This window comes from Ambystoma mexicanum, chromosome 12 (assembly GCF_040938575.1).
Source record: "Ambystoma mexicanum isolate Mex_15411 chromosome 12, UKY_AmexF1_1, whole genome shotgun sequence".
NCBI lineage: Eukaryota > Metazoa > Chordata > Amphibia > Caudata > Ambystomatidae > Ambystoma > Ambystoma mexicanum.
Window position 1 is genome coordinate 540,620,178 of NC_090936.1, and position 25,566 is coordinate 540,645,743.

At 42.0% G+C, this 25,566-nt stretch overlaps 1 protein-coding gene across 2 annotated transcripts in view; it reads left to right on the forward strand.

Annotated features, from left to right (window-relative positions):
- The first annotated feature begins 806 nt into the window (after positions 1 to 806).
- LOC138513761 (pseudouridylate synthase 1 homolog) overlaps positions 807 to 25,566 on the forward strand; it is a 244,011-nt gene continuing 219,251 nt past the window's right edge. For both annotated transcript variants that reach the window (XM_069628849.1, XM_069628850.1), the window contains exon 1: positions 807 to 894. The gene's annotated coding sequence lies outside the window, so the exon portion shown is untranslated. The remainder of the gene's footprint in view (positions 895 to 25,566) is intronic.

Sequence of the window (25,566 nt, forward strand, 5' to 3'; positions counted from 1 at the left end):
CAAACCATTGTATCCAACGGGGTCTTACCTGCGGGAGTCTTAATGTGAACACTTAAGTCCAGTTGTTGCACTGAATAGATGATGATCTGACGAATCAAAATAACGTGTGAAGTTGCTTTTAATTATGACCAAAACAGGAATATTTATGTTCACTGAAATGGGAATAAATGAAAGATGATTGGTTAAGTCACGAGCGTGTGTGTCTTAGGGCTGTTGCTTTCCAAATGGAAGGGCACCATGCATTAGGCCCAGTTCACGTTGTCACTTTGGTGCATACACTTGGATACCAATACTCTCCATAGGCCACCAATGATGAAACTGACATTATGCAGTGTAACATTTCTTTATGTAAGGCACTCATAGCTGGAGGGCAGAGGGGTGCAAGGAACGCACTTCATCCTGCGTCCAATGCAGAACTTCTCGTCCTAGTATAATCCCCTACACGGCTCCGTGTTCCCAAACTCGAGCCAGATGCTGCTTTAAGATTTACACGTAACGTTTCTCTTTAACTGGTGTAGTTTTTGGCTGGCCCTGGCTAGGGCAAAGGTATGGGTAGGAGTCAGGGCAGCCCATTCTAAGTAGCTACGTGGGGTGCGCTGCATAACGCTTTACACTTACAAATAAAACACCCAAAGTTAAAAAAACAAATAATAATAATATTGTTATCATTGGTAAAAAATAATATCAACAATACTTCGAGGTTTCAAAAGCTTTCCAGTTAAGGATAGACTACATTTCCCAGCATTCATAACATCGCGTTGCCGTGGACGAAAAGCGTGTCAGTGAATTGGACGTCCGCCGTGCAGCCGAGAGGCACCAGAGGCAGAGATAGCACAAGCAGAATATGGTGCTTGCTTATTGCGGAAGCCACGCTTACTTACTGAGATTTTGCAGGTGAGGCACTGGCGAGTTCTGATCTCCCTTGATTACCTGCAGTACAGAATTTCCAGTTAATACATTTAGGTTCGAGCACCCACATAATCCGTCTTGAACCTGTGGTATTTAAAAGTTGTCTGAGTAAAGAAAAAAAATGGAAAAACGAAGCTTGGCCGATTTGTGTATGGCGCAGTAATGGACCCCCCAGAAAGCTGACTCTGATCTTGCCGGACAAAAGAATAAGCAGCCTGATGTGCCGGCGGGTCCTCCCGAGATGTCCGGCTGACCTCTCTCTGCCGATTTGTGGATGACTGCAAATCGTTTGGAATATGCAAATGAATGCATATTCCAAACACAGCGTGTGAGATGCTCGTGAGTCACACAGCCTATGCCTCTCATTCTTTGTGTTGACAGCCTTTCAGGTGGGGCAATTTATAAATGATAGCTCATTTAACAACTATTTTATTTTTTTGTATGTACTTAACATTTCAGTGTTAAGTACTGAATATGGACATTTGTATTCACCAGGCCAGCACCAAGTATCAGACCAAACCTATGCTTTCTTCAAAGTTTTAAACTATTTTCTTTATTTTCATGTCTCTTTATTTGACACACAAAAACGGTTTTTTATATGACTTTTTAGTTACATGTGGTGTATCCCTGGGTAAGATAACAGTCATTCATTTTCTTGCTAAGTATTCTAGTTGCTGATTTGGGACATGGACTAACTGCATCCCATCAGCATCAAAGGGCTTTTAATTTTCTAAACAAGCCAGCCACTGCCTAGCACGCACACAAGATGGCAACTCAGTGTCACGGCACTTTGATTAGCAAAAGTAGAGGTCATTTTGTATCACCATGCAGACAATAGTCCATGGCAAATCAATACATTGATATGTGCAGCAGTGTTTTGTGCGCTGCACAAGCCACCAACCCATTGATTAATGGCATCTACGTGGTACTCCCTTACGTAACAGCACGTTTGCCTGTTTTTCTCTGATGTGTGCAATGTCCATACAATAGAACACTGGAACCTTTTGTGTATGTGGCTCTGACAAGCATGCCATATTATGCCCACACTTAAATGCATAAAACAATCCAATAAGTTGCCTCAAATTGTATTTCCACTAAGTCAAACGCCTTTTCTACACTGCCACATCATGATTTTCACTAGGTGCAGCCCAGCACTAATAAGAGATGCTAATGCTAGCTCTCTTAGATAAAGCATGGGCCTGCTAGTTTTTGCATAAGTAACCCCCAAGGCCTGCGTAATAGTGAAGAGGTAGTGGCTTTGGCACTGTGGACCCTTTACCATGCATTAGAAGCCAGTTTTGTTTAAAATGCTTCATCAGTTTATTACTGGTCAGGTTAAATTTTGTAAGGGGTACAAGCCTTTCTGTGCATTGTTTATTCGGTTTCTCTTCTACAGTATTCTGTCATGTCTATATATATATATATATATATATATATATATATATATAATTCCCAAAAGATGTTTCTGTATTGGGGGCTGGGCATGCTCACACTGAGATCCATCCCTTCCTCATCTAACATTATTCAGAAACAAGAAGCACAAGAGCCCTTGTTCCCCATTTCAGTGGCCGATGTTGCAGCAATTTTATACTCTCATCCAAAAATGTAAGCTGTCCAAATGAGTATGTATGGTTTATGGTTACAAACATTTTAATGTTAGGGTGAGTGTTGTGAACAGTGATGTGAACACCAAGCCATGGATTTGTTTTGAATTTAGAGATTCAAACATACAATCCTTTTTTATCAGACTTGTTTATCCAATATAGAGATCTCTGATCAGTGTTATAGTCCTGAAATGCTCTGTGATTTAATGCAAAGCATACGAGAACCCTCACTTGTACTATTTGTCCACTTTCCCACTCTCATGGAGATTTTTTGAAATAGTACAATAAGAGTGTACCAGACTGTCCATCTTGGAATAATAACCTTCCGTCAAACGTCAAAAAAATAATAATTCATAAGGTTAGTCTATTATTGCCCCTGCGAAATACAAGTGAGGTGGTACGAACAGAACACCTGCAATACAGGGCCAGTTGGCCCTAAAACCCAGGTAGGCTGGTCACACCGCAGTGTGCCAGTATGGACAATTTGAAACTGCATTCAGGCAAGGCCTTCCCTAAGAGCAGGTGACAGAAAACCCATTTACTTGGGCAGCAACAGCTGTTTTTTCACATTAGAATTCTTCCAAGTACTTTCATTACAATGTAATGAAACCAGCTTCATTTATTGAGCAATTATTTATTCATATTGAGGAGGAGTTTTGTCGCATGACACAGAGGTGTAGTTTGGGAGTGATGTGTGCCAGTCGGGGGGTGTATTCTGGTGTTTCGCACTGGGCACCAAGTTGGCTACAAACTTGCATGCACACACGTTCTAGTTTTGTTTCACTTCTTGTTAACCCTCGCCTAAACCTTTATTGTCAGATATTTCCACCTCCCAGTGAAATATCCTCCCCCTGTGATGTCACTTCAGAGGATTATGGAAGTCATAATCAACTGTTATAATGACACAGCATCTGCTTTGTCAGATATTATTTTTATTTTTTATGGCGCTGCGTGGTGAGGAGAGAGAGAACTTGGTAGCTCATTAAAGGTTTGGCGGTATATATCCAATGGAAATGCCACCATACTCCTTTACCAGTTGCGCCACTAACACATATGAGTAATTACTATTTGGGGATTGGCAGGGTTGATCCTGTTCCTGGATGTTGTGTCCTGGACCCAGGGCACAGTGTCCGACACACAGTTGCTGGGGGTAACCAACTGACGCTCATTGGCAGGGGGCACCCTGTCAGCCCGTAGTCATACAGGTGCTTCGAGGGCCTGGTGGCATCCAGGCCATCACGGCCAACACAGTCGGAGTTGCCCGGCAGGGGCCCTGACACGCACCAGCAGGGTTGCCCAGAGGGGGTCTCTGCTGAACTTATGGGACATCAGGTACAGCATTGCCCAGCAGGGGCACTGTCCTATTGGAGGGCCATGCAGGGAAGGCCCATCTGCCTGCTACGCAGCGCCAGCATCCCGCTGCAGGAATAACAACACGGCATGCAGGGGTCATTTGATCTCGAGTGATGAGAGGGAAACTGCTCACCCTTTTAATCAGTAAGTCACATGATCACAGACATGTGACATTAGCACAAGCCCTCGGAGGGACTCTTGTTCTCTAAAAGGGGTGGCACACCACACTGGAGTCCAAAAGAGGTAATTGGGGATTTGGAAGATTTGCCTTACGTGATAAATCCTCAGTCTTTTTGGAGGTAATGTGGAGATAAAACCTCCAGTAAGCTATGGAGGTATTATCTCTACTTTAACTTGAAATTTGGCAGTAATTACATTACTGTGATTTCACCACTATTCCCGCACCACCAAACTTGTAAAGAGGCCCTTGATGTTTTCTATGTTGTGTGTGTAGTCCTGCATGGCTCCACTCTACACCCCCCTGCAATGCTAGTCCATAAAAGACATCACATAGGTTGACAAAGGGGTGTAGGAGGTAGCATGCACAAAATACAATTGTAGATGAGTAGCTTTTGAGGTGCATTTGATATCCGGTTTACAATCAACATCAAAAACAACAAAGGTATTGCTCTTGTTGTCCTCTGATTTTACTCGCTATGCCTCAGTGGAACATATCTCCGTAGTTGATGGCTACCCATCTATAATTCCTTGTGTATGTCAAGTTCCTTTAATTTTAGCTAGGCTTTGCTCACTTAGGCCCAGCGATCGTCCTATGGCATACCCACATCATAATATCAACATAACCTCGGGTAAACTCAGATGTGTTGGTGAACAATGACCTGTTTGAAGCCAATGGAGCTAAATACTTTGTTGGAGAGTGAGGCAGGTTTGCTGGGCGAGTTATCCCGTTGAAATCTACGGAAGTAGTTATTTCACATCTTGGGTGTGTGTAAATTGTTTTTGCTGGAAATCTAAACAATGTACTTTTAGAGCATACCTCCTCTTGGAATGGGGGTGTGACCTGAGCGGTGGAGTCTGAGGGTGGTTGAGTTCAAGAGCTAAAAATCTCTTTTTTAGAGGGATGATTTGAAAAGTGCCTAGATCACATACTCAATCAACCCGATGATGTATATAAATCGTTATAGTAAGATTGTAGTTTTATATATTCCATCCTGTGTGGAAGACTACAGGTACCACATACAAAGTAATGGTAACCTAAAATATAGCCTCTGCGTTTTACAACTTCACTGTCAGGAAAAATTGTATTAATTGTTTTACACAGCATGCAGCTTGTTTGGTATACCTCTCATTTCTTATCGCCCAACATTCACTCTTCTTAGGGAAGGAAGATTTCAAAGATGAGTCACCACCAATTAGCCAACCACTGCAGTGTCGACAGCAGTTTTTTATTTATTGTATACAGTTTATAAAATCCTTTACAAACAAAAAAATGAATTCTTTGAAATCAAAAGATATCATTAATTCCATACACTATCACACATACATAATTAGTTCAGTTACAATTCTACTTTCAATAAAACCTTAAATCCTAATTACAAAAAGAAAATCTCTCTTTTTCCTTTCTTTTTTCCTTTACAATAAGCGTTCACTATACCTGCCATAAGACTGTTTAAAAATGCCTTACTCCATTTTACCTTCTCTTTAAAAAAGAAATAACCCTCAGTTTTAAGGACATCAAGTCCCCATGCAATATATTTAACCAGAAGTCATCTTGAGGTATCCATTCAACATTTACATAATCCTTGAAATAAGATACCCATTTATTGATTGAAGTGCAGGACATAACAGTACTAGGTGTAACAGGGTTTCCAACTTGGACGGTATTTTGTAAAATTTACAACCATCCTTTGTGTCGTTCAGAGGATTCTGAATGTAATTTATTTGATTTGTTTTCATCACATTCAGACGAAATCTCATTATGTCGCTCCTTACATTTTTAATATTTTAATACAGTATTTTACAAGGTAGTTCTCCGTGACTCCCGGCCCCTTCTGCGGTGACACCACTTGAGCATAGAGCTGAAAACCCAACACTTCTAATCTATTCTTTTCCCAATCGACTCTTAATTATTTTCTTTACCTTTACTGGGTTGGAATTCAGAGTGCTAACCGACAAACCTTATTTCTCCAAAGCTTTCATACCAACTGCTTTTAGGTCCTTTACCAAGCCAACTTTGTCTGTACCACCCAATAGGTTGTACTGAGTCCCCTCTGGACTACTATAAGATTTTCTCAGCAACGCCAGTTTTCTCCATGGGACTATGCTGGCAATAGACTGCAAGCCCAATTCATAACGAATAACTTGTAGAGGGACACATTTCAGCAGATTATATAATACCACCCTCAATATCATACATTCAGCTACTTTTAACTCTGATGTAAACCACATTGGAAACAATTCAAGACCGTAACAAATTACCGGTAGCACTTTCAGTCTATTATATTCACGGCATGGTGAAAACAAACATTTTCCAAACTTTCTATCTATTTGTTTTATTTGTCTTGTCATCCCAGCCACTTTCAATTTCTGAATGTGGTTTGCTATGATTGGGTATCCGAAATATTGCATATTATCTTTAATGGATAATACTGTTTTTTCCCAGTACCATCTAAACTTTGATAATTTCTACTAAATGACCTTTACACTTTCTCAAAATGACCATTTTAGATGGATTAATTTTCAGCTCAATTGAGGTCATGTACTCTCCAAATGCGTTTATCAACCTTTGCAGTCCAATAGGGGTTGAATCGACCAGAATAAAATCATCTGCATATGCTGCCCAATTGATTTTTAAGGACCCAATTTTGGGGGAGACTAGCGATTTTATGATCCAGAGCCGCACCCCCATCTGCAACGTAAAGTTTGTACAGGGTCAGGCCCAAAATACACTCCTGAGGTAAGCCATTGTAGGGTTTAAAGTCCCTAGACAACAAACCCCCAGAGTTCAGGCGCACTTTCATTTTTGAGTCCCTATGAAGATGGATAAGGGGGGGCGTGGCTTGGCGCCGAGGCAAGATGGCAGCCTAAGACAGCGGCTCCACCTCATATTTAATATATAATAGCATTAGGTCAACTTTAACGTCGTTTAACTTACCTTTTTCTCCTTCTTGAGCTCTGCCGACATTCCGCTTCCACCTGTTGGTCTTCTTTCACGGCGCCGTTGTGTAGAACGGCTTCACACGCGACAGGCTCCACTCTCCAACTTCCGCATCGGACGCATCCAGGAAAGCGATCCGCCTCACGTGAGGAGAGACGCGGCGGTGTTACATCAGCTGACTCCCCGGTCTGGGCCCTAAAGCACAGCACTTCCTCACAAGTGCGCCACCAGCTGGACTCCAAGGAAACTAGTAAAGAAATAAAAGTAAGGAATAATAATTATAAAAGCGAACTGTTTACATTATGCTAATTTATACTGAAGCAAAAAGATATATTTAAAAAATAAAAAATAAAATAAAAAAAGAGAGAATAAGTCAGATTAATAAGAGAGGATATATTAGTTTTACACCTCAAAATGGAGTCTGCAAGAACAGTGAACAGGCTTTTAAGCCACATTTCAAAGGCAAACCAAGTTTTAAAACCATAATACTGAACAAGCTATTAAGTCTCCCTTCTGCAAATACTAAGCGCCGCTTTTAAATTTCATACCACTGCCACGCCTCATTGCTGCAACCTTCCAATACTGTATTAATTGACTGGTTTACAATCGTCAAACTGCTGTACTTCTACAGCCCCACGGATTTAAACCTCTATTTTTGGTCAACAGCCCTACACAATATATCAAACTTAATCTTCAGTAGTATATGCCTTATTATTCTGGGTCTTTCCATGTTTTGGTCTCTCTAGCACAGAGTAAAGCCTAAGAATAATATGGAAGTAATAATTATATACTACTAATCAGCATAAAGATCTTCTACAAAGAATTAGACGCCATAACAATTTATATTTGTCAACTTCGGCACAAATATGGCAACCAGCAAAACCAACCAAAAAAATGGCTCATCTATCAAAGACGCTACTGCCTCCTCAACCACTCTGAAAAGACCCAAAAGTGACTCGCCACCTCCAAGTGGAATCTCAGACCCAGCAGCTATTGAAACCATTCTTGCTGAAATCAGGGCACTTAAACCCTTCATGGAAACCACAAATATTCAGTTACAGCAACTAGATGAAAGGTGGATGGGAGTTGTTAACAGAGTAGAAGAGGTAGGGAAAAGAATTGGCGCGCTTGAAGATCTATCGCCTAAGGTAGCACAAATGGAGAAATCCATTAAAGAACTTCAAAAGCATAATGAAGATTTGGAAAATCGAAGTAGGCGCAATAACCTAAGCATCTCTGGCCTTCCTGAAGGAGCTGAGGGCACGAACCCCATTGTCTTCCTACAAAAATTCTTACCGGCCATACTACATTTGCCTTTGGAAACTACTTTTAATATACAACGAGCCCATAGGATTGGCCAACCCTCAGTCTCTCCCTCATCTCGTCAGCCACCAAGAACGCTAATATTTTACCTTTTGGAATACTCTCAACTGCAACTTATCATCTCCACAGTTAAATAACGTAAATCTCTAATCTGGCACGGCAGTAAGTTATATATCTCACAAGATGTTGCTAGAAGTACAGCACAAAGAAGAAAAGTCTTTCTGGCATTCCGGCCTGCTCTTAAACAACTTAATGTCCGATATGGCTTATTCCATCCTTGCTCCTTTAAAGTTACATACGTAGGACGCTCTGCAGTCTTTGATGATCCCGCTGACTTAAGGCTCTTCATACAATCCATCAAAAATGAAAATATGGACACCTCTTCTCCAGTGGCGGCCTCAACTTCATCTACTACTTGAAACTGGATCTCCATCAATTGACTTTTATACTCGTAAGTATCTAATTACCTAATGCTATGATTTTACTTTGATATTTACTATGTGGGGTGGGCGCTCTTTTGGGTCCATCTTCCACAGGTAGTCGCTTTTTCCTAGTTAGCGACCCGGTAGGCGTTTCCTATCCAGTATATATATCTCCCTTTCACTCCTTATCCCATGTCCTGTTTGATCTCTAAAATTATTCATTCGACATGGTATACTACCCGTCAAGGTGTGATCAAACCCCTCTCTCCCCTCCCTGACCCCCAATGTTCCTTCCTTCTGTACAAATATTGGTGTAAACATAATTTCAAACTAATGACAATGGTATATGCTTATTTCTGTATGATAGCTATAGGGTGTATGAATATCAAATCTCCTCCAGCTAAATGATTTTTAAATGCATAACATGGAATATTAAGGGTTGCAAGAATCCAATGAAAAGATGTAAAGTATTATCTCACTTGAATAAATTTAAACCAACAGTAGCTTGTCCCTCAAAGAAACAATGAAACTCAAGTCTCTTTGGGTGAAGGAGGTTGTTGCTAGCCCAGCTTTATCCAAGAAAAATGGTGTTGCTATACTTATTAGTAAAAAACAACCCTACAAAATCCTTGCCCAAGATGCAGATACAAATTGCAGATGGGTTTGGGTAAAACTGCAAATTAACACGACACAAGTATCAATTCTCAATATTTACGGACCTACACTACCAGATCCCTCCTTTTGGAATAATATCAAACAAATGATTTTGAAAAATGACTTCACCAACTTGATAATGTGTGGCGATGTCAATCAGGTTCTTGACCCTTTTTTGGATCGAAAATCCAGTTGCATATTTAAACCCAACACAACTCACAAATCCTTTATAAAATGTCTAGGAGAAACAGGAATAATTGATTCTTGGAGGATATCTCATCCTTCACATTTGGATTATACTTTCCATTCTCCCCCACACAACACATTGTCACATATTAATTATATTTTTGCTACAAAGACTCTATCTGGATCCATTATAGACTCCAAGATAGCCAATATCATTATTTCTGACCACGCTCCAGTCATCACTTCCTTCTCCCTTACAGATATGAACAAAGGTTCTCCCAGATGGAAACTTAACAATTTTCTTTTAAATGATCCTAAATCTATTCAATCCATCAATACTTTCATTCAACAATACTTTAACGAAAACCAAGATCAAGATACCTTCAAGATAAATTGGGCAAGATGCATCATAGGTCTGATGAAATATTGGAATGCTTTAGAAAATGTTATACGGATCTATATACTCCAGAATGTGCCATTTCCAGAGAAAACATTGATTCCTTTTTGAACAACATCAGTAGAACCACCTACCCTGAAATTGATCTATCTCATCTAGAAAAGCACATCACTTCTATTGAGATTACCAAAGCCATCCATGGCCTCGGAAAAGGTAAAGCACCCGGCCCTGATGGACTATCCACAGAATTCTACAACACATTTTCTTAATCCTTAACACCTAAGCTCAAAAAACTTTTTTTCATATTTCATTTCACAAAAATGTTCCTCCGGATCCTTTTCTGAAGCTTTGCTTATCATTTTTCCAAAACCTGACAAGGACCCTACTCTTCCTAACAACTATCGACCCATTTCCCTAATCAATATTGAAAGCAACATTTTTGCCAAAATGCTTGCCAATAGAATCGAATCCTCACTCCCAAGTCTAGTTAAACCAGACCAAACAGGTTATGTAAAAGGACGTAATATATCCTCTAATGCAAGACTACTAAACGCCATCAACCTTGCAGCCAATGACAAAAAAGACACTCAAGGCTATGCGGCCATTGCATTAGATGCGGAAAAAGCTTTCGATCGTGTTGACTGGAATTTTATGTTTCAAACTCTACGCTGGCATGGGTGCGGTGAAAAATTTATTTCACTGGTCAAACTGCTTTATTCTGCCCCCAAATCCGCTATTTACTTAAATGGTCAGACTTCCTCCTCTTTTCCCTTACTAAGAGGAACGCATTACTATATATGTCACCATTACTATATATCCTCTCTCTTGAACCACTTCTAGAATTAATAAGATCTAACAAAAACATCCCGGGAATTCAAGTCGGTGCTTCAATAAATAAAATAGCTGCATATGCGGACGATATTCTTATATTAATTAAAAACCCCAAATTTCACATTCGCAACCTCTTCAGTGTTGTATTGCCATTTGGTCCGGTCCCAGGATATAAATTAAATACGCAGAAATCAGAAATTATGCCCCTAAATCCATACTGCCTTAAACATGATATTGTCACTTTTGGCCTCAAATGGTGCAGTAGCTCTGTCAAATATTTAGGTCTTCGTTTTGCCCCAACTATCCCTAATACGATCAAACTCAATACTGAAACACTACTGGGCATCCTCAAGGATCTAACATCAAATGGTCTCCACTATACCTCTCCTGGTGGGGGCGCTTAGATACTATCAAGATGATGCTTACTCCCATAATACTATACTATTTGCAACTTCTCAAAGATCCAAGATATCGGCCTATAATTTGACAGTAGATTCCCAGATAACCATATTTTCATCAGAAATGTCATTTTCACTCTGGCAAAAAACTCTTGACTCACCCCTATCCGGGAGTTTGTATATATTTTCGAAGTATAACACCCACTTATTGTCTGAGATAGGATTAGTCATTAGATATGATTGTGTTTATTCTGTCCGATTTACCAGATTCTAGAAAGGTCTTGTATTGGTCCACTTTTGTTTCATTGTTCCCCTTGAGGGCAGCTAACATGATCTCTGCATCATTTTGATACAATTTTGCCCGCACAAATTGTATCCAGTTCTTATACGTTTTGCTTTCATTTACAAACTCTTTCTTTTTTCAGTTCATCCTCGTCATTCCCCCTTAAGACAATTCTGATCTCACTCTTTAGGATTGTTTTCTTTTCTTTTACCTCCTGATTGTAAGCATGCCTATCAAGTACTCTCATTCCACTTTTCGTCACACACCCCAACCCCAGGATCCACCTTACCAAATTATTTTCCAAATAAACAGGGAAATGACCCACAGAATATGTAACCATTTTTTATTCTAGGGGGGTTTGATCAAAGTCCAGCATCACTGTTCCGGACCGGCTAATTAAGAGTCCTGCAGGCGGGAGGTGTCGCTCCCGCCAGGTCTGACCTGGCGGGTTTAACACCACCCGCCTGCAGGTGGACATGGAAACACCGGCTCTGTCATAGACGGAACCAGTGTTTCCATTGTCCCCATCCCCAGTCCTATGGGGCTCCATGGGAATGGGGACTTACACAGTTCCTCCTCCGGAATTCCCGGGTCACCGGGGTCGTAGTGCCCCGATAATTCTGGGAATCACAGAGGTGGAATGGTAATACGAGTCCGGCGGTAACATGCCGGTTTTTCCTGCTTGGTTACCGCCGGACTCGTAATGAGGCCCATAGTCTATTATTGATGAATATCCCCTAGCTGACCAAGTGGGTGAGTCATTATCGACTAGGGTAAGACCCCAACTAACAGCATAATTTAACCACATAGACCCATACATCTGTTTTTCTTTTTGCTTTGGCACTTGCCCTGGGGTCAACACATGGTAGTCGAATATGTCCAGCCATTCCATATTACACAACACATTCAGATCACCTGCTAACAGTATTTCCCCCCCCTGGGTTCTTGCAAGATCATTCTTCCATTTAACTGCTTAAACTTTCCAAAACTGTGCACAGATTATGCCCTGACGACCAATAGATATTTATTAGGAGCACATAAGTTGTTACATCTTCCTCTTTTACCTCAATCCACAGGAGAATTATAATATCCTGAATCCTCCATTCTTTGTTCAGGCCGTGTCTGATAACCACCACTAACCCACCTTTAGGCCTTCCCCCTCAACCCTTGGGTGGCTGGTAAACTAATCACATAATAATAAGACACTAAAGGAAGATCCAGGACTCTGCGCCCAGTTTATAGAATACGTATTTTTAATAAATTGCCCGTTGGTTGATGACACATGTTTCGGCCTTCCTCGGCCTTTCTCAAATCAGGGCTGATGCATTAACTTCTCAATATTTATCAAAATGAATTGCCTATGTAGTTATTTATCCAATACAGTTCACAACAACACAAAACAATGTATGGAAAGGGCATACAGTTTTTCCAACAAATACCAACCCAGTGCAACGTAAAGCATCCATGTTAAATGATCACTGTGAAATGAAAATAAAGTAACAAAAAATGCACATGGATATTTGTCCATAACATCAAGCAAATCCATAAACCATTGTATCACCAAAGACAGAGGGTTGGCGTTGGGAGTGAATGCATAGGGTATGTAAAATAAACAACAAAATAAAATAATGCATTGAACAAGTCAAAGTAAAAGGTGGGAGGAGAGAAAAAGGACGACCAAGCAGACAACAACAAGAAAAAGGGAGAGATAAATATGTTTCCATTAGTCCCAATTATTCAAATTGCATAATATTATTAATCGCTGTGTCGCAATGCACCAACAACGTACCCTCTGTGGGAGTCACTTTTTAATTCTTAGTCTTGTTCTCATGCGCTCGTTTTACTGGTATCCTTTCATTGTGATTCTAATGGAATATTGGTTTTAGAATGCCATTAGACCCTGTCCTCATGTTACAGGAGTTAAGTATATACATAGAGACACGTTTCAGTCCACCATGCCTAACTGTCCATGTTGAAAGACTGATCGGTAACTAATCCTGATTACAGGGGGACCTCGTATCTCAAAAGCGTGTTCTAAAGGTCATATGTTTATACTGTTTAATCTAAAAGTGCACAACGAGGTTGAGCCAAGTGTTAACACTTACTTTAACTTGCTCTTGTCATACACATTGGCTTGCTGCTAGGCCTGCAATGGCCAGCGCCATTTTGGGACTGTTTATTTAACTGTTGCCATGGTGACGCATCGCCACATCCGCCATTGTTTAAAAGCGCACGGAATGGATTCCTACTGGTTTGATCTACGTACTAATGCTCCATCGTGTGACATATAAAAAGATCGTACACTGGGGCACAGAAGTCACTGACTCCAACCCTAGAGTGCATGTTTTAGGCTCTGTTTCCCGTATTCGAAAAGGTCGCCATGACGACAACAATGTAAGCAAAATGTATTAAAGGCATACTCACGCCCATCTTGTCTCCCTGTTTGTAATGTTTTGACGAGGCATTAACAAATAATGCTGAAACTTCGTTCAATGTGGTAGTAAGGTGTTAGTTCCATTGTGGATATTTCAGTGCTTGAAAAGCGACAGTCTGAGAGGAAACTTTTATGTTACCAAGTCAGCACACAGTCGCATCTCCCTAGTAAAAAGCTAATAACTTGCTTATTCTCAAAAAGATGTTACATTCTTAGTCAGTATAATCAATGGTAGTAGGCAATCAGTTGCAATGCGACATAGCTGCAATATTCATTCCCAGATTAGTAACAGTTAATTAAAAAACACACACAACTGATATTCTTGCATAATATTCGGTGATGTTATACAACAATAATACATTCGAGACTGAAGTACAAATGCTGTAACCTGCTTATGTATCTCTACAGGAACGACGCCATTTCAGTATCAAAATTTAAGCCTAACACAGTTGTGTTAAACAGACAAATTAGTCTAGCTTCTGCTTGGCGTAGTGCTTTCACTCTATCACCTCCTCTTTTAGTTAGTGTAACATGCGGTAAGCCAACAAATCTGATTAGGGTCGTATCATCCGTTTGGTGATTCCTTTGCCAATGCATGGATAACGGTAAACTTGAATCCTAACTTCCAATTTTCATCAGGTGCTCCCGAATCCTAGTCCTCGGCTCCCTTTTTGTGCTGCCTATGTACATTTTCTTATGAGTGCAGATTATTATATAGACCACATACTTAGTTCTGCAGTTAATTATATGTGTGATTTTGATGATTTTACCGTTTGGACCGTCAAGTTCTTTCGTCTTGTCACTTGCAAATTTGCACATTGTGCAGAATCCATATTTTCTGAAGCCTGGTTGATTTGTAGTCAACCAGGTGTGTTGTATCTCCTCTTTTGAATCAGGTAACAATGATGGAAAAATGATTGATTTAAGTGTACTTTGTTTCTTGAATGTAATGATTGGTCTGTCCTCAATATAGTGGCATAAATGCTCAAATGCTCATCCAATTGAAGTAAGTACCAATGTTTTTGTAAAGTTTTACTAATTCTTTGATGGTCCTTATTAAATTGAGTTACAAATGCTGTTTTCATCAGTTTCCCATCTGTTCTGGATTTTGGGGTTAGAGTAATCTGTTGTTGAAGATTTTCAGTTTTTTCAAAAGCCTTCTGCAGGCATTTGTTCGGGTATTCTCTTTTCTTGAAGCGATTCCTTAGAAGGTTGCACTCCTTTTGAATTTGTGGTCATCTTTGCAATTGCATCTTGCTCGAATATATTCCCCAAGAGGGATGTTTTGAATCATTGCACGTTGGTGACAACTATTTGCATGCAAAATGGAGTTGACTTCGGTTGGCTCCCGAAAAGTATATGTTTCCAGATGATCATCTTGGACATGGATGGTGAGGTCCAAAAAATTGATTTGGTGAGCATTATTTTCTCCAGTGAATTTTATGTCAAATGGGTTCTGGTTGAGTCTATTAATGAATTCATTAAGCAGAGTATCAGGACCTTCCCAAATCAGAAAAATGTCATTGATGTATCTTATCCATAGTTTGACTCTGTTGTCCAAGCATGGGTCCTGATACACTGAAAGATCTTCTTGCATGCCCATAAAGATATTAGCCATTGCAGGGGCATATTTTGTCCCCATTGCCACTGCTTTGAGTTGTTGATACAAACAATTATTGAAAGTGAACAGGTTAGAGTCCAGGGTTATTTGTAGCATCTCTTTGAGCATGTCAATTTGTAAGTATTCTGAAGCAGAGTCGTTCCTAAAGGCAAAATCAATGGAGGCAAGTGCCCATTTATGTTGATTTGACGTGTATAACGCTTTGACATCCAAAGTAGCCAGTCTGAAGGAGTCTTGCCATACAAATGTTTGAAGTATGCGAATTACACTTGAAGAGTCATGTAAGTAAGATTTCACTCAACTCGCTCTTGGTTTTAATATACCGTCCAAGTTTTCAGTCACCCATCCAATACCACTTAGAATTGGGCGACCTTCATATCATCACCTCATAACCATCAAATGAAAATTTCCCTCTGGCCTGAGTTTCTTGGAGAAATATCAGATCATACTTTTCCAGGCCTACACATACCTCCTTATTGGACAATAATGTTATGAACCCTCTAATATTCCACGAGAGGAAAGGTGGACTGGCGCCCTCTAAACTAAGCTGCGCTATTGACTCTTTTAATGTCAGAGCCAGCCAACCCAATTCGGGACATCATTTGAAGTGTCTCCTTGCCCATTACTTATTACCTTTCCCTCATCCATCCTCCCGTTCCCCTGCGACCCCTGTAATGCCCCTTCTTGGCAGGTCATCCCCACATTATTAAATGTCACTATATCATACCCCAATTTTTGGCGATTAGCTGATTCCTTCAGCAAAATATTTTGAACCAGCGGGGAATAAATCACCAATCTTACATAATCATATCTCAAAGGATGAATAAAATCCACCAATTGGACGTCCGCCGAGGGGATTAGTCGTAACGCTGGGATCTCTTCAAAGCTTGCCAGAATACCCATTTTGTCTAGTGAGTCGGCACCACCCCCATCGTATAGATAGGTCAGAGTGATCCTTGAGGCCTCTGGAAAAAATATGATCCCATAGCTCAATTAACCCCCGTTGGGATACTTCACCTCCTCCTTTGTGTTTTCCCTCATTCCTTCGATCATGTCCTTTCTCCCATCCTTCAGAAGTCCCCCTGCTGATACCCACCTGAATTAGAGCTAACCTCTACTCTTACCTTGCCCCACCAACGGCCCCGGAGAATGTTCCTCCCTTCTCCCTCTCTGATTACTAGAAGTCCTAATCACTAAAGCCTCACCCTCAGTTATGTTTTCACCACCTGTATACTGGCTATTACAATAAGGTTTTGTGAATTTGTCTTTGCCTAGGTACTGGTTGTTACAAAGAGGGTTTGGGAACACAAAGTGATTTTGCATAGCTTTATTGAACATTTCAAAGGATTGCTTTTAAATTGTCTTCTGATTTGCTTCCTCTAAAATAGGCTGGGTTTCAATCTGTTTGTTTTTCATCCCATCAGCCAGTCTTACCTCACCATTTCACATATATCTCTATATCCGTTATCAATACACCCAGCCTGAGTCGTGAATAGTTTTGCATCCCCCTACATTGTGCTCTTTCCTTTGCTTCCCCTCGATTATTTACATTCCCCTTTGAATTCCTACTTGGTATGGCTTAACCCCTCTCTGGTAGCCGCATCCAGATCTTGTATAACCATATTACAGATACATTTGCGCGAGGAAGCTTTAAGAGATTTTTAAATCAGTTTCAGTGTTAATCTTTTGGATTCTTTCTGCCCTATTTTTTGAATTTCATGATCCCACAATTATAAATGCATCCTTCCTCGCCTTCTCCATCTGCAGTTCTCTTGGCTGCCCTGAGGGTATAAGGATTACCTCACCTTTCCTCTCCATATCCTCCTGTTTCTTTTTGGCCACGGCTCCCCTGCTTTTATTATCCCCAAACTTATGAGTAGGGTTTAGCAATTGTTTGGGTAATGCCGTCATCCACTCCAGTTGAGCTTTGCTTAGTTTTAGTAAACCGTTAGAAATCTCATTTCGATAGACTGATTGAATCGTTCATTCTTTCAAAATAGCGGTTTTCATTCCTTCTAAGGATTCCACCGTAGCCTGTAGGCCGTACCCTGATTCAATTTCCTATCCCCAAGTAAACATTGTATGCCTTCCCTTCCCATCTCTTCAACTTGATCTTCCCCCTCAGACTCAATGAGGCTGTCTCCATCTCTTGAGGGTGCTCCGTCATGGCCAACAAAGTAATTTCCCTGCTGCCAAATATAGGGGGAGTATCCAAAAGTGAATAGTCATACTTACTTTCACCACCCGTCCCTGCGCTTAGGGGTTCTCCAGCTACACCCCAACATTATTTCTCTTCAAGGACTCTTCATATAGGGATTGTGAATGCACTGGTATGATTTCCTGATTCCCCCCTCCCTCCTAAAATACCCTGCGGTTCTGACAACATACCGACAACACAGCCCCTGCTTCACTTTTCCCCTGTAGCAGGCTGCTCGAAATTTGAGCAATTGACCCATCATTATCCTCTTCAACTTCATTTTCTAGTGAAGGCGGAAGAAGCATCGCTATTGCCCTCAGTAAGTGAAAACCAATGGTGCCTCCAAAATGTCCTTTCGGCTACTCGCCGCTTTCTTCTTCATTCTTTCAAAAGTATTGCTTTCAGACCATAAAACTTTTGTGACCACGATTTGTGGCAGAGACTACCCTTCTTTCCCAAGTGTTACTTTCAGTCAATGAAACGTTAAAGGCAGACACTTGTGGCAGAAACTGTCCTTCATTTAAAAATGTTCCTTTCAATCAGTGAAACATTTAAGGCAGACACTTTTCCCAATGCAATTACCACTTACCCCCGCTCCTCAGCCAACCACAATACCTGGCACTCCCTTGGTGCGCGTGCGTGCTGGTGCGCACGTGTGCTGTTGCGCGTGCCTATGTGCCTATGAATTATGCTGGCAGGCTGGGGGCATGGCCAACTAAAGAAAGACAGAAAGGGTTTGCATTAAACTAAAACGCCAAATGTTACAAGTGTAAAACACAAGTTAATGACAATGTAAGCTCTATAAGTATCTGCCGAAGGAGTTAATACCGTTCCAAAGGTGATTCAATACGTTCAAAAAAATTCTTCTGAAAATCCTTCGGCGCAGCAGCAGACATGCCCAGTTGTCCCTCACAGCCAACAGCACTCTCTCTGTGCGCGCGTGCTGGTGTGTGTGCCCGTGTGCCTATGAGAAGTGCCGGCAGGCTGGGGGCGTGGTTAACGTTCCAAAGGTGATCCAATGCACGTTCCAATACGTTCAAAAAGAGTCTTCTGAAAATCCAGCAGCTGACATGCCCAGTCATCCCTCACAGTCAACAGCACTCTCTGGCACTCCCTCAGTGTCTACAGCAGTTGCTGCCACATCTCTCTTCCTTTCCCCATTACTTAATTCTCAAGGCACTATTATTCTAACAGGACTCTATTATATATATTTTTTATTTGCTCTCCGTGTATGAGAATACCCCCCAGAAAACCTCCAACTTCCTGATTCGTTTCCTGTCTTTTGGACAGAACCTAATGGTGGTACCTGCTGTATAGGCACCCAGTCTATTTGCGTGAGATCCTACTTCTCAGGTGTGGGGTGATTGGGCAGTTTCCCCGGCACATATTTCTCCCCCTCTGGGGCTTGGCCAGGGGTTGAGGTACTACACACCTTTTGGGGCTCCATCAGCAATTGGCTTAGTATCCGGCTCAGGACTGCATGGGGACAAGAAGTAGCTCACCTGAACTTGTCCATCATGGAGTGTTTTTTGACCGGTGAGTCACCGTTAAATGTACGAGAGCTCATCTCGGGAGGATAGCTCGGGGGCAACGTGCTTACCTTGAAAGCAAGATGACACAGAGCAACACAGGTTTGATCCCCCGGGTCCGCGCTTAGAGGCCTCTGGGTATTAAGCGAATTATAAATAACCTATCATATGTTATGTTATGTTATTTTTGCACTTATATAGCGCCTTATGTACCATTGGTATGATCTCAAGGCGCTGGTAGGTTGAACGCCCCCGGGAACCGTAGTTCAAGTCAGTAGAGGGAGGGAGAGAGTCATAAGGTGCCTGTGAGCACCGGATGTGTGCAGCAGGTGTGGCACTCGTATTATAGCTGCTTCTTAGCAGTAGGTGTGGTGTTTGGTGGAGATCAGGAGTATGTGTTTGTTCTGGCAGGGTGATACCAGACTGATTCTGGCTGCGTTGGGCCTGAGGAGAACACCTAGGCTGGCGGGAGTGCAGCCAGCAGTGTTTAGTTAGGATGATGGGGAGTATGCGGCAGGTGTTGGTATGAGAACAACTATACCGAATGCGTCATAGTATCGCTGTGTTCTAGTTGAGTGGTGATGTATAGAAGAGAGTAAGTGTGGTGATGTCATATGGTGGTTTTCAGTTGGTGCTTGAGATCGAGTGCAAATCTGAACCATTTATTCTATCTGTTTTATTCACTCAGTCTGTTCAGGCGGCTTTGTCTATTCAACTCCATCCGTTGAGTCCACGCTACCTGTAGTGATTACTCCATGCATTCCAAGCACACCAACCGTTCATGCACTCCCGCCGTTCCATGGCCACTATGCTAATTCCAAAGGCATCCGACACCACGGCTCTAGAGACCAAGCACACTTTTCCACCAATCCTTCTGAGCATGTCCATTGTATGAACCCCTCCTAATACAAGGTCTCTTTTGCAGATTGCCCACAAAAGGGGCATTTTTTTTCAGATCAGTATGACCGGGTCAACCCCAACCGTGGGATTGGACCCATAAATGAAATGTAAACCGATTTGGCTTGTGCTGGGTTATTAAACAGCAGTGTTCTTATTGCCTTCTTCAGCATCGGGCTTCCCTCTATTCTCCTTTGGCATAGTGGGAGTGGTGGGGCAGGGGTTCAGGGCATAGGTCATTGCAAGAGCTCAGGTTTGTGTTTCGTCTGTAGATGGAGTTTTCTTACAGAAATGTTAGTCCTGGGTTGTCAATTGCTTTGTGGGCAATGCAGCACAGAGTTCGAAATTAAGATTCAATGAGCAGGAGCTAAAAACGGGCGTCAAACAGTAGGCAGAAGCTACCACTGGAGAACCTGGAGAGAGTACACAGCGCAATGCAAATCTAACTTCTACAGGAGAGGCAGACATTTTGCCCATTATGTGTGATACATTATGTTTAAATGTGTCCTAGTTGGTTATTAGGAAACAAACCCAAAGGGGTGGAGGGGTGGGGGCTGCACCACTGCATACATCAGAGTGAAGGTGGCTGATCAGGGCAAGCTTTCACTTTTGGTGATGCTTGACCTGTCAGCCGCCTTTGACCCGGTCAACCATACTATCCTCTTCGAGAGGTTAAGGATGGTTATGAAGGTTTCTGAGCATGCCATTCGGTGGTTTAAATCTTTTTGCAAAGGCGCCAACAATGTGTTAGATTAGGAGCCTTTACGTCAGATCCATGCACCATGGATTGTGGGGTTCCACCGGGCTCATCATTGTCGCCACTTCTCTTCAACCTATATCTTCGACTGGTTATGGAAATTTTGAGATGTCATGGAATAAGTTTCCAATCCTATGCGGACAATACTAAAATGTTTATTGCATTTGACAAGGTTGAGGAATCGTTGGCCAAAATTGGTGACTGCCTTCAAGAGATCAGCGAATGGATGGCCTCTAACCAACTGCAACTGAATGCAGCCAAGATAGAATTTATTTAGTTTGGTCCTGAGCATCGTTCAGCTATTATAAAGAATCAGCCACTCCCTAGGAGACCGGGAGTTGAACTGAAATTTTCAACTATTGATATATCATATCAATGGGTTTACAGGTAGCACTGAATTGGTGCATGCTCCCTGGCCCTACAATTTCACATAATAGAGGGTCCATTCACTCTGCGCTGCTAGTATTTTATTGATAAAGTGTTGTGCTCACAGTTTTATCTGACAAAATGACCCTGCAAGTAAAGCACTCTGCAAAGTGGCACTCTACAGACCACTGTTACTTAATAGACTCTTCCTACTCCTCTCGCTTATCACCTTGAAAACCTCTAAAGGCCAAACGCCACAGATCTGACAACATACCTAAAAAGATATCGGAGATACCTTAAGACAAGATCTTCACTCTGAATATAAGGGAATGGGCAGATTACACAAGAACACCTCTCGCTTTTGTGTCTCTTCATCTACCTCGGCGGAACAGTTCCTAGATAAAACAAATAGGAAGTATTTGACAAAGTGGCGTTAGCATTAGTAATGGACTACTAGCCAGCCTAATGTGATGCCATCAGAGCAGGCAGCGGTCAGAGACCCTGTAGATAATAAAGAACATGGTATCCTAATAAGAATGATGCTGTGTCCACTTGTCTTTGAGACCCAACATGTATGACTCATGCATATCATATGCCCTTGTTGGCACTGTTCAGGTTCTTTATAAAAGGATAGGAGACTTGGAACACTGTGTTGCCTTGCTGAAGATGATGCATCCGCAGACATAACTTCCAAACTTGGTGTATGACAGGGTTTGGGCAGCAGCTCTCACCCTAGAGTGGGTAAATAACATAACTCAGAAAAAGTTACCTTGAAACTTCCTTTCCAGGTAGTGATTCTATTCAGAGACCAGTTGGAATAAAAAAAACACTAATTACACAGAAAACATTCCGGTATCCTGAGAAAAAAAGAGTGCATCTTTCCAACTCCAGACCGTCTTGTAGCAAGGGTTATTGGAAGACTCTGTTCCAAGCAAACCATGTGAAACCCAGAATCGGAGTGAAACCTTCACAAACATGGTGAGGAAAGGCTACTGAATCAAATCAAAGTCGCCGCCCCACCACTGATATAAAAACAACCCCAAAACCATAGGAGTCATCAAAGAGAACAACTTTGTTGAAAGAAATTAGGAGCTCATCCAAAAGGGCACTATAGCCCCAGTACCAGAGCACTAACGGGTAAACTGTTCTACCCCCTCATATTTTTAGTTCGTGAGGCGGCAGGGTCTTTTGGCTCCTACTCTACCTGAAACAGTTCAATGAGCAGTAGTGGACATAGTCAATATGATATTCAAAATGGAGACGCTCCAGCCGTTTATCCCCTTAACATTGAGAGAAGACTTGCTGGCATCCCTAGAGCTATGTGATGCCTCCCTACATGAAGAGGAAAGACTTAAAATTCCTCAAAATGAGAAAGGCATGTGCTGGTTCCAGTTTATATTCCTCGCTTTTGGGCTGCGACTGGCTCTCACAGTTTTACTTAAATGTTGGTTACATTGGCAGGAAGCCTACACAAGATGGGTATCTCAACCTTCACTTAATTCAATGACCGGCTACTCTAGCTGTCCTCACAAGAGACTGATTGAAATGGTGTGTCCGAAAAGAGCACATTGTTAACAAGCTCTATTTTCTGCAATCTGATGAAGTTTCCTCTACTACCATCTTGGATGCTACAGTTCATAGAAGCCCTCTTGAACACTGCGACAGGATAGGTCTCTCCCTGGGAGGAGGGGGGACAACCTACCACAAAAACTCCACCATTTGAGCTCCCAGCATGATGTTTTGGCACAATATTGGCTCAGGATTTTGGGTCTGATGGCTGCATATGGGTTTGTGATCCCCTGGGCAAGTCTCCACATCCATCCACACGTATCTCATACATTCACAGGTGGTGCAAACTGAGCTCAGTGGAGTTGGATGTGAAGGTCTAGGTCATGCCATAAGTAGTACCTACAGCATGGGAATCTAGATCAGAACCTTTACTCTCAATCCCCTGGATCCCACTGTCCTCACAATGGATGCCAGCTCCCTAGGGCGGGAGTCCACTTTAGGAATCAGGAAAAATACAGCGTCCCTGAATCCCAATGAAACCCACATGTTGTGGTCTTGGATAGCACCCTTAAGCTATGTTTGTTGGCCAAGCTGTGCGTGACTGGGCAACAAAAAGCAATGGGGGAGGGGCGTTTCTTAGCTTAATAGTGGGGAGGCACTTGTGAAACTGGTGGTGTGGATGAGTGCAAGTTGGAAGTTCCTGAGACCTGAGTGCTGTTCTGTTTCTATTGGATTGGCAGAGACTGTTGGGGAAATTTTATCCAAAGGGAAGAGCCTAAGATGTAATGGATTACATTGATTTGGGTCTATTTAGCTGCTTAGCGGGACTGCAATCGAGCTAGTGAGATTATTAATAGCTGTGCTCATATTTATGTGGCAACAGGTATGTCTACAATGCCTTTGTGGGGGTGGGCTAGGTGTGTGTGTGTGTGTGTGGTAAAGTGGTAGGAGACTTTAGTGGTGAGTCGTGGAAAAAAGGGTTCTTATAAATGAGACGTACAAGTGGTGGGGCAAGATGCACTGAGCGTTATCTGGTAGCGAGGTAATGGGTGCAGTACAATAAATGGATTGGGGCAGCCTGTTAGAACTGTCTGGTGGAATTTCTTCACTTCCGTGTTGGTTGTGTGGTTCAGTGAAGATGAGACTGATAACTAGTCTTTGTCAGCAGGTTAGGTTTGGATTCCTGGTATCTAGTATGAGCATTTTAGGGGATCCCTCAGATGCCTAAGCCTGACATGTACATTACATTATTTGTGATTCAGTGGTATAGCTCTACTGTCTAAATCCTGAACATTTACGATATAGTATATGCAATGTAGCGGACAGTTCTGCTGTCTAAAACCTGACCATGTATGGTGCTGTATGTTGTGTTAAGTTATTGGGATTCATACCATGCTCCAGTGACACTTGTAACGTCTCCACACGCTCTGGCGAATCTGCAAGAGAGAGGTGTGGTTTAGGTTATTGGGGAAAGAGGTAAAATGCTAGACAGCGTTGCTGTTGTGTTGATGTGTTGTGATTTGACGTACCCTGAACTGTGTGTGTCCAGGCCCATTTACAGGTGCTCTTTGTCGAGAGCGTAGAAGCATTTGTGTCTGAAGAAGATCCTTGTGTGCCAGCTGTGCTAAGAATGACTTTGTATGTATGTTGGTCATAGAGGTGTAGTGTTCTAATGTTTGATGTCTGTTGCAGGGTGTTCAATACCCATGTGTGGATGGCTTAATTTGTATGTGTATTGTGTGTTGGAATGTAGAATTAGAGAGTATTAGTGGGGGGAGCAGCCAGAGACCTCAATGGGCGGGATGTTTAGCAGTTCAGAAAATCCTAAAACTACACGTAGCAAATCATAACATGACATAGCAAGGTATGAGAAAGGCATGAAAGTCATTACAAAACATTAAGTCATTGAAATAGATGAAAAAGGCCACCCCCTCCTCCCTGTCCCTTCCATGCCTGCGAACTGGCAGATGTGGGAAGGGGTAGTCCGGAGCCATAAACGAAATGCTAAAGGTTATGGAAGGCAAGAACATTTGGTTAAGAGGAATGGCTACTTTGCAATATGGTGACCCAAAGTACCCAATTCACCTTCCCTAGCATGTTGGTTGGTAGGCTGAGAGCTGTCTCAAACCTCACGCTCTGGATAATGAAATGACTACTGCTCTGCAGGAGTACAGGGATGAGTAGTAATTGAAACTACTACTAAGCCAGCAGTGACCCCAATCAAGAAGGTGAAAAGGGTACAACCCTACAGATAGGATGTGAGCTAACAAAGTAGCATCCAAACAACTCTATTACTGTGGTACCAAAATAAAAGAATGCCCAACCAAGTGTCTATAAAAATAGCAGTCATTGAGTAAATGTATAAATACAAACAGACTGATAAAAATTCTAATACCTCCCTGTTCAAGAAGAGGCTGAATATGCAGACTTTAGATTAAAAGAGGCTCTCTGAAGACAGGGCAAGAGCTGCAACAGTGCCGCAGCAATGTTCAAGTTCAAAGTGTAATTCTTGAAAGGCTAAAGAGTATGGTCTCAAATTGTCACTAGAGTACTAACACAAGCCAAGGGGGTACAGAACCACAGTGAATACTTGTGCCTACTTTGTGGGTGCTGCGATAGTGTCAAACTGGGCGTCCTGGCACTTTCCAATGGGTCATGGTCAGCGTTGAGATGGTCTGGTTGGTGCAGTCCAGCCATGCGGTCATGTAGAGATAATTAGCTCGCATCAGCTGAAGAACAGGCAAGGCGATAGGCCAGTTGGTGGCTCGACGGATCAAA